General features: G+C 40.5%; 1 long non-coding RNA gene across 1 annotated transcript in view; it reads left to right on the top strand.

Annotated features, from left to right (window-relative positions):
* The first annotated feature begins 418 nt into the window (after positions 1 to 418).
* LOC126278614 (uncharacterized) overlaps positions 419 to 8,724 on the top strand; it is a 47,883-nt gene continuing 39,577 nt past the window's right edge. The window contains exon 1 of the long non-coding RNA XR_007550731.1: positions 419 to 437. This is a non-coding gene — a long non-coding RNA (uncharacterized LOC126278614). The remainder of the gene's footprint in view (positions 438 to 8,724) is intronic.

Genomic DNA, 8,724 nt, shown 5'->3' with positions numbered 1-8,724 from the left:
ATATAGTGTTTGCATATGCCTCCAGTGAATGAAGCTGCATAAACAGTCATACACACAGTTCCTAACTGTCCCACTTGCCACAGTGAGATAATCCTGTTACATTATGTGAAATGTTGACAGTAAAAATTTTGTTTGTCCCTGTCAGTCTTCAGTTAGCAGCCTCCAGCTGGAGTAAAGTTCTGGCTTTCTGTAAATGGGTTAGTAATGTTCACTGCTGTACATAATTGTGTAGATCAGATGCTCAGTTGTTCAATGATCAGTAGGCACTCTAAAAGATTGAAATAATTCTTTTGTGTATCTTTTCATATTGTAACATTCTTACTTCATCACCTGTTTGTGTTACCTTTGCAGATAAAGTAGTTATTATATTAACATGCCATTTCTTTTCTTGTCAATCAGGCCCTGTTGAGGAGCAAGCCCCACCTCCTATTGCTCAGGTGAGTGAGAGTAGAGGATAGTACCTGTGAGACTGGCCGAGCACAGGTGAGTCCCACGAGTAGCAAAACAAGTGAGGTTTCGTGGCATGTAATGAACCCCGCAGTGTTTCCTGGCCTTCTTCCTGGGTGCTCCTAAATTTCAACAGCTCAGGGTTTTCATCCCTTTTGTGCACTTCCCTTCACAATCTCATTTCAATTAGTCAACTCCTTCCTATGTATCCTACTCATTTCCACTTTCTTTCTCATTGTTTTTTGCACCACACTCCTTCCTGGCCCCACAACTTTTGCAACTTGGTCTACACTGGTGACCGAAATTTTATCTTAAATCCATTATAAGAAACTCTTCCTCCATTACCTCATCTGTGGGACAACAGATATGGGACACATGCTTTGTGAGAAAGACATTGTTTTTTGTGGAATATATTCAGCATAAATTTGTTGATCAAAGTCTTCTGCCACCTATTCGGCAGCTGCTTGCACCTTTGATCATCTTGGCAATGTTCCAGTGTCTATTACCCTTACCAATCTCTTAATATGGTGCAGAGAGTGATTTTTCATAGGGATCTCATCTTGCAAACTGATGAGGAACTTTAGGTTAATTTGGATTTTTGTGGCATTCTTTTTGTTTGATGTGTTCAGAAGGGCCAGAAAGACAACCATCCGATACTGGTGCCTTCATTCTAGCTTTTGAGGGGGATACCCTCCCAGAGGAGGTCAAGGTTTCATGCTACAGATGTGACGTTAGCCATTCATCCCTCCTCCTATGTGCTTCTTTCCATGGTTGCATTTTGAGAATGTCATTCCACTGTACAGCAGACCCTGTAGTGACTGTGAACACAGAGTTCATGATGAAAGCCCCTCTGTCCTAAAACCTGTGTGTGATAAATGAACTGAAAGACACACCACCCACTCTCCAGATTTGCCCAGTGTACAAGAGAGAAGATCAAAGTATACATGTGTCTGTATCACCTGTATTTTGCTGAGGATGGTCGTAAGTATGAGACACTTCATCCACTGTTAGTATCTTCAACTTTCTTCTCTGTTCTTGTCTGTTACTTCATTTGCTCCTTTAACGTCTTTCTTGCGCAGCCCTGGTCTCTCCCTTCCCTCGCCGGTCTCTCCCTTCCCTCGCCGGTCTCTCCCTTCCCTCGCCGGTCTCTCCCTTCCCTCGCCGGTCCCAGAGCAAACAAACAAAGAACAACTCGTATCAATTAAACTATCAGAGGAAAACAAAATCTTAAGACTGCCACCAGAACAAGTACAAATAGAACACGAAGAGACACACATGTTAGATATAGAAGAAAAATTTCAGCTGACATATATATAAAATACAAAGACACAAATACAGACATTAGACATTTCTTGCATAGACCGCCAAATAACCCACAAGTCGAAACAACAATAAAAACTATCAACACAATCATACACAACAAAATAAATGAAAACACAACTATGGATGAGTTAAAACTACTGGTTTATATAGGAGCACTCACTACACTAAATATACACACTAGGCAGAGATCAGAACCAACCAACCAAAACAAAGAAGAAACGGGCAACCCAGCATGGCCACACAGGCTACAGATGAGAATAGAAAAACTGATCAAAGACATTGGACAGCTAACACAATTTATAAGACATCAAATGTCAGAAAAAAACGAAAAAGGTTAGGTAAAATCTCACAACAAGAAGCAATAGAGCAATTAGATGAAAAGAAGCAGAAATTACAAGCATTGGCCAAATGACTTAGAAGATACAAAAATGTGGAAATAGAAGGAAACAAAACCAAACATTCAACACAAACCAAAAGAAATTTTACCAGACAATAGATAACACACACATTGAAATAGACAATCCACCAAACATAACAGACATGGAACACTTCTGGACCCACATGTGGTCAAACCTGGTACAGTGTAACAGGTATGCATGGTGGATTCAAGCAGAAACAGGCATATACAAGATTACACCACAAATGCCTGAAGTGATAATTTTGCAACATGAAGTCACCCAAGCAATTAATTCTACTCACAATTGGACAAGATAAAATAGCAAATTTCTGGCTAAAGGATTTCACCTCAACACATTCGCATCAAACTAAATGATTTAACAGTTACATTGCAGATCGATACAGATTCCCTGATACACTTACACATGGAATAAATTATATGAAACCTGAAGATCAAGCAGACACAGCAAACCTAGTTAAATACCGCTCCATAATATGCCTACCAACAATATAGAAAATATTAACTTCAGTCATTACACAGAAATTAATGACACATACAACACAGAACAAAATTATAAATGAATAACTAAAAGGCTGTTGTAGTGGAGCACGAGGATGTAAAGAGCAAATGATATTAGATGCAGAGGTAACATATCAAGCTAAAACTAAACAAAGGTCGCTACACTATGCATACATTGAATACCGAAAGCTTTTGATAGTGTACCCCACTCATGGTTACTACAAATATTGGAAATATACAAAGTAGATCCTAAATTGATACAGTTCCTAAACATAGTAATGAAAAATTGGAAAACCACACTTAATATCCAAACAAATTCAAATAACATCACATCACAGCCAATACAGATTCAGCGTGGAATATACAAAAGAGACTCATTATGTCCTTTCTGGTTGTGCCTTGCTATTAACCCACTATCCAACATGCTAAATAATACAAATTATTGATACAATATTACTGAGACATACCCACACAAAATCACACATTTGCTATACATGGATGATCTAAAACTACTGGCAGTGACAAATCAACAACTCAACCAATAACTAAAGATAAGGTAAGCATTCAGCAATGATATAAATATGGCTTTTGGAACAGTCAAATGTAAGAAAAATAGCATAGTCAAGGGAAAACACTAAACAAGAAGATTACATATTGGATAACCACAGTGACTGCATAAAGCGATGGAAAAAACATATGCCTATAAATATCTAGGATACAGACAAAAATATAGACAAAGACTAACAAAAATACTGAAAACAGAATTGACAGCACGAAACAAAACAAAAGCTATAAAAAATTGTGCTATACCAATATTGACCTACTCAGTTGGAGTAGTGATTTTGAGTAATACAGACCTAGAAGCACTCATTACACTTACACAATCACAGTGCCACAGATATAGAATACATCACATACATTCATCAACAGAAAGATTCACATTAAGCAGAAATGAAGGAGGAAGGGGATTTATTGACATAAAAAACCTACATTATGGACAGGTAGACAATTTAAGAAAATTCTTTCTAGAAGGAGCATAAACCAGCAAAATACACAAAGCAGTCACTCATATAAATGCATCGGCTACACCACTGCAATTTCATAACCACTTCTACAACCCTTCAGATCACATAACATCAACAGATACAAAGAAAGTAAATAGGAAAAAGAAAACACTACATGGCAATCACCTGTATCATCTAACACAGCCACACATCGATCAAGACTCATTCAACACACGGCTAAGTATACAGTGAGATGGAAGGATTCATGATTGCAATACAGGATCAAACCATAAACACCAGATATTACACCAAGCATATTATTAAAGATGCCAATATCACAATAGATAAATGCTGACTTTGCAAACAACAAATAGAAACAGTAGAACACATAACAAGTGGATGTGGAATACTAGAAAATACAGAATACCCCAGGAGACATGACAATGTAGCAAAAATAATACAATACATCAACAGCTTGCCTTACAACATGAACTTATACAACAACATGTTCCCACATACAAGTATGCACCACAAAATGTACTGGAGAATGATGCATACAAATTATAGTGGAACAGAACCATCATAACAGATAAAACAACACCACATAACAAACCTGACAACATACTCATCAATAAAAAGAAGAAATTAACACAACTAATCGAAATATCCATACCCAATACAACAAATATACAAAAGAAAACAGGAGAAAAAATTGAAAAATACATCCAACCTGCTGAGGAAGTCAAGGATATGTATCATCAGGATAAAGTTGACATTATACCAATTATTCTATCAACTGCAGGACTCATACAACACAATATCCACTAGTACAAAAATGCAATACAGCTACATCCAAACTTATATATACAACTACAGATATCCGTAATTATTGACACATGTTCAATTACCCGAAAGTTCCTAAATGCAATATAACATGTACCGTACAGTTAAAAGGATATCACGCTTGATCAAGGTTCGCGTCACTTTCTACTTTAGACCAGACATAATGTCTGAGATAAGAAAGAAAATAATAATAATAATAATAATAATAATAATAATAATAATAATAATGGAAACATAAATCCCAAGACAATGTGTTCCTCCCTCGCATCTGTCATCTTATTTAGGTATATCACCTCATCCTTGTCGGTGACGACTATTAACGGCGAGGTGGTTTTTTCACCTGGATTTTGGCCACACAATCATCCAGAGGAATTGCCATGGATACTATAATCACTTACCAGAAATGCAACCTTCTCTCAGAACTGTACTGGCTCCAGGCAGCATCTGGTAGGATCTTCCCTTTAATTCACTCCAATGTCATTAGTGACCTGATCCCCCTATGTATCAACCTGGAAGCAACCTCTGGGAATCACCATTTGCAGTGTCCACTTTTCTCCAGGTAAGATAACTCCTTATGTTGCACTGTACCTTAATCCAGCAATTTCCACCCCCGTTTCTCCTCCTTTGGGACCTGAATGCCTGCAACTCACTATGGGAGAGTATATCTTCAATGGGTAGGTGTCTCTTAAATACCTAGCTTATTACAGACCTGAATTTGTGTCTCCTCAATTATTGTTCCTCTACCCAGTTCAGTGCTAATCATGACACCTTTACTGGTATTGATCTCATGATTTCCTCCCCTGCCTTTGTGGTTTCCCTACATTTGTCATCACATGATGACTCTTTGTGATAGTGACCACTTTCCAGTGATTCTATTGTTTACCTGCTGCTGCCAGGCAGACAGGTCCCCAAGTTATGCATTATGCGGGGCCAATTTTCCTTTATATATGTCTGCTATGCATTTGTACACCTCCGTGTTGAATTCCATTGATATAGTCAGTCAAGGTATATATGCCACTCTTCTTCACGCTGCTGGCACTGCTGTGCCCCCATCCACAGGTCCTCCATTGTCAACTGATACTGTGGTGGGCCAAGGACATCACAATCGCTGTCCATAACCACTGATGGGCATTGCAGCAATTTAAGTGATACCTTTCAGAGACCAACCTCTTCGCATTTAACTGTGTCCATGATAAGGCTCATTATCTTATTAAGCAGCATAAAAAGGAATGCTGGGAGCACTGTGTGTTCTCTCTGGGGACATATTCATCTTCATCTTCATCGCAGATTTGGTCCACGCTCCGCAGCGTTCTGGGCTGCCAGTGACAATCAGTTGTTCGGGGCCTTAACCTTGAATGTGATCTGTGCACTGATCCACTGGTCCTCACAGAACACCTTGCTACACACTTTGTGATGGCATTGACATCATCTTTCTTTTCTACTAACTTTCTCCAGCAGAAGTGCGGTGTTGACTAGACATCTGTTTGTTTCATCCCACACCACACGGAGCCCTATAATGAACCCCTCACTGAATGGAAATTGTTGCAGGTTCTTACCTCTTCATGGGACATTGCACCTGGCCAAGATTACATCCACAACCAGATTGTCTTGGATCTTAAACTGCATTTGCTTCACATCTGATTTATGGTCACAATGACCAGACAGTATAGTTATTCCTTTCCTTAAGGCCAGGAAGAACCCAACAGCTCCCGACAGCTACCACCAAATTAAGCTGACGAACGTATTGTGTAAACTGCTTGAGAGGATGCTTAGCTGCAGATTATGTTGGGTACGCAAATCTCTGTGCCTTTTGTCCCCATATCAAGCAAGACAATCTCCAACCGACCATTTACTCGGATTGGAAACAGCCACCGACAGGTTTTTACTCACTGCCCACACCTTGTTGTGGTCTTCTTTTTACCTAAGGCACATGACATGGGTTGGTGCCATCACATTTTAGTTACCCTCCATGACTGAGGCTTCAGTGGTCCCCTTCATAATTTTATCCACGAAGTTTTCTCTCAGCGGCTCTTTCAGGTTCAAGCTGGCACTTCACTCAGCACCCTGGCATTCTAGAGAATGGTATCCCACAGGGGTCGGTGGTAAGTGTCCCACTCTTCCTCTTTGCAATCGACCTCTGTTGAGCCTCTGGTTACTCTGGCATTGTACATTGATGATTTTTGCATGTGATGTAGCTCCAACTAAATAGCATCTGGTGAGCGCTGGCTCCAAGATGCCATCCCATGGATCTCTGCATGAGCCACCTCCTATGAGTTCCAGTACTCTCTCTCCAAAATGTGGGTGATGCATTTTTACCATTGACTCACAGTACACGCCAATTCAAAAGTTTATTTAGGTGATCAGTTCCTCGATGTTGTACCACAGTCCTGTTTCTTGGGCCTTATCTTTGGTAACAAGCTGACATGGCTGCCCTACATTTTCCACCTAAAGACTGTATGTATGTGGGATCTTAATGCTCTCTGCCTGCTGGCCCTCTTCTCTTGGGGTGCAAACTGTATCACTCTTTTCTATCTTTACTGTGATCTGGCCTTGTCCAAACTAGATTGTGGTAGTCAAGTTTATGGCTCAGCAGCTCCTTCCACTTTGAAACTTCTTCACGCTCTTTAGCATTGTGGGGTGCCTTTCACACTAGTCTCATCGATAGGCCCTGACAGAAGTGGAGCTTCCCCCACCACAGATACAACAGAGCAAACTACCACTTTCTTATGCAGTCATCATTTGCCTGTTCCCTGACCATCCGATGTACCCTGTGCTGTTCACCAATAAGGGATGTCTTGCTCCTGAGACCCGCACATGTGTGGGACTGACAGTTGGCATGCGTCACACTTCCCTGTGTTAGGATCCCCATCTCCACTCACTGTAATGCACCTCGTGTCTTTCCTTCCATACCCCCACCCTCCATACCCCCCCCCCCCCCTTCCTCTCGACTGTAACTAGACCATGGTTAAGGACTGATCTATTCCATGGTCCTAAGATCTCTGTGTTGCCCCTTTGGTTCTCCACCAATTTGTACGTGCCATCCTTGAAGAGCTCCAGGGTGCCACAATCTTGTACACTGATAGTTATAAGACAGGCAGTAAGGTGGAATACACTTTCATGTCTCCTACTGTCTTACCAAAAAATTTACTTCTGGGATCATTTAGTGTGTTCACAACAGAGATTCTAGCAATTCAGAGCCCTCCACTTTTGTTTCTCAGGCCTCCCTCAAAGTGTTCCAATACTTCAGACTCAATGAGCAGCATGGATGCTATCGACCAATGCTAATCTCATCATCCTAGGTCTCTGCTATCCATGCCCTTCTCTCTGCCCTTGAGTGTGCCGCCTGTTTAGTTGTCTTTCTCTGGGTCCCAAGTCATGTGGGCATCCCTGGGAATGAACTGGCTAACCATTTGACTAGAGAAGTAGATACTTACTGCCATTTCCTTCCATGATTCCAGGTGTGGATATGCGGATCTATGTCATATCCCTCTTTGCCCAAAAATGGAATGACAGCTCATGTGCTACTGCTCATAGTAATAAACTCCCCACAATCAAGTAGTCTACTCCTCTCAGAGGGAGTCCAATGTTTTAGGCCATCAATGCATTGGTCCTACCAGGCTCACCCATTGTTTCCTCCTAAGTAATCTATGTAATACCCCCCCCCTCTCCCCCCCTCCTCCCCCCCCCTCCTCCCCCATCACTCAATGTGGTTGTTGAGCCAGACTGATGGTATCCTGTAAATGTTTCTTTTTTTCAGTATAAAATTATTTCGATTTTATGAATAAAACAAATCAAGTTTCACACTTCTCATGGAATTCTAAGTGTGTTTTTTTATTGCTGCAAAGTAGATGCAGCACATAAATGGTTGTAGCAACTTGGTGTGTAACCTCTGATGGCAGTGCTTGCTGACTGCAAGCAGGGTATCTTTGCGGAATTAGACAATGTCTTGTTTTCAGATGTTGTATGGCTATCTGTGTGACAAGTGACTGTTCATATCTGTAAACATAAATGCTATGCCATATGTGTTGACTTGTGGAGTTTGCTTTGTGTTGTTTAGCTGTTCAATTTTGCATATTTGATGAATTTTGCTCATACCTGTTTTACATATTTCGTTTGTGGATATCAATATGCCCTGCTTCAACAATTGAGTGTTTAAGAAAAGGCACAATGAAAGGAAGAAGAAATCTTTTT

Source organism: Schistocerca gregaria, chromosome 6, assembly GCF_023897955.1.
Source record: "Schistocerca gregaria isolate iqSchGreg1 chromosome 6, iqSchGreg1.2, whole genome shotgun sequence".
Lineage (NCBI taxonomy): Eukaryota > Metazoa > Arthropoda > Insecta > Orthoptera > Acrididae > Schistocerca > Schistocerca gregaria.
Note: the sequence above shows the minus strand (reverse complement) of the source record. Positions and strands in the feature narration are given on the sequence as shown.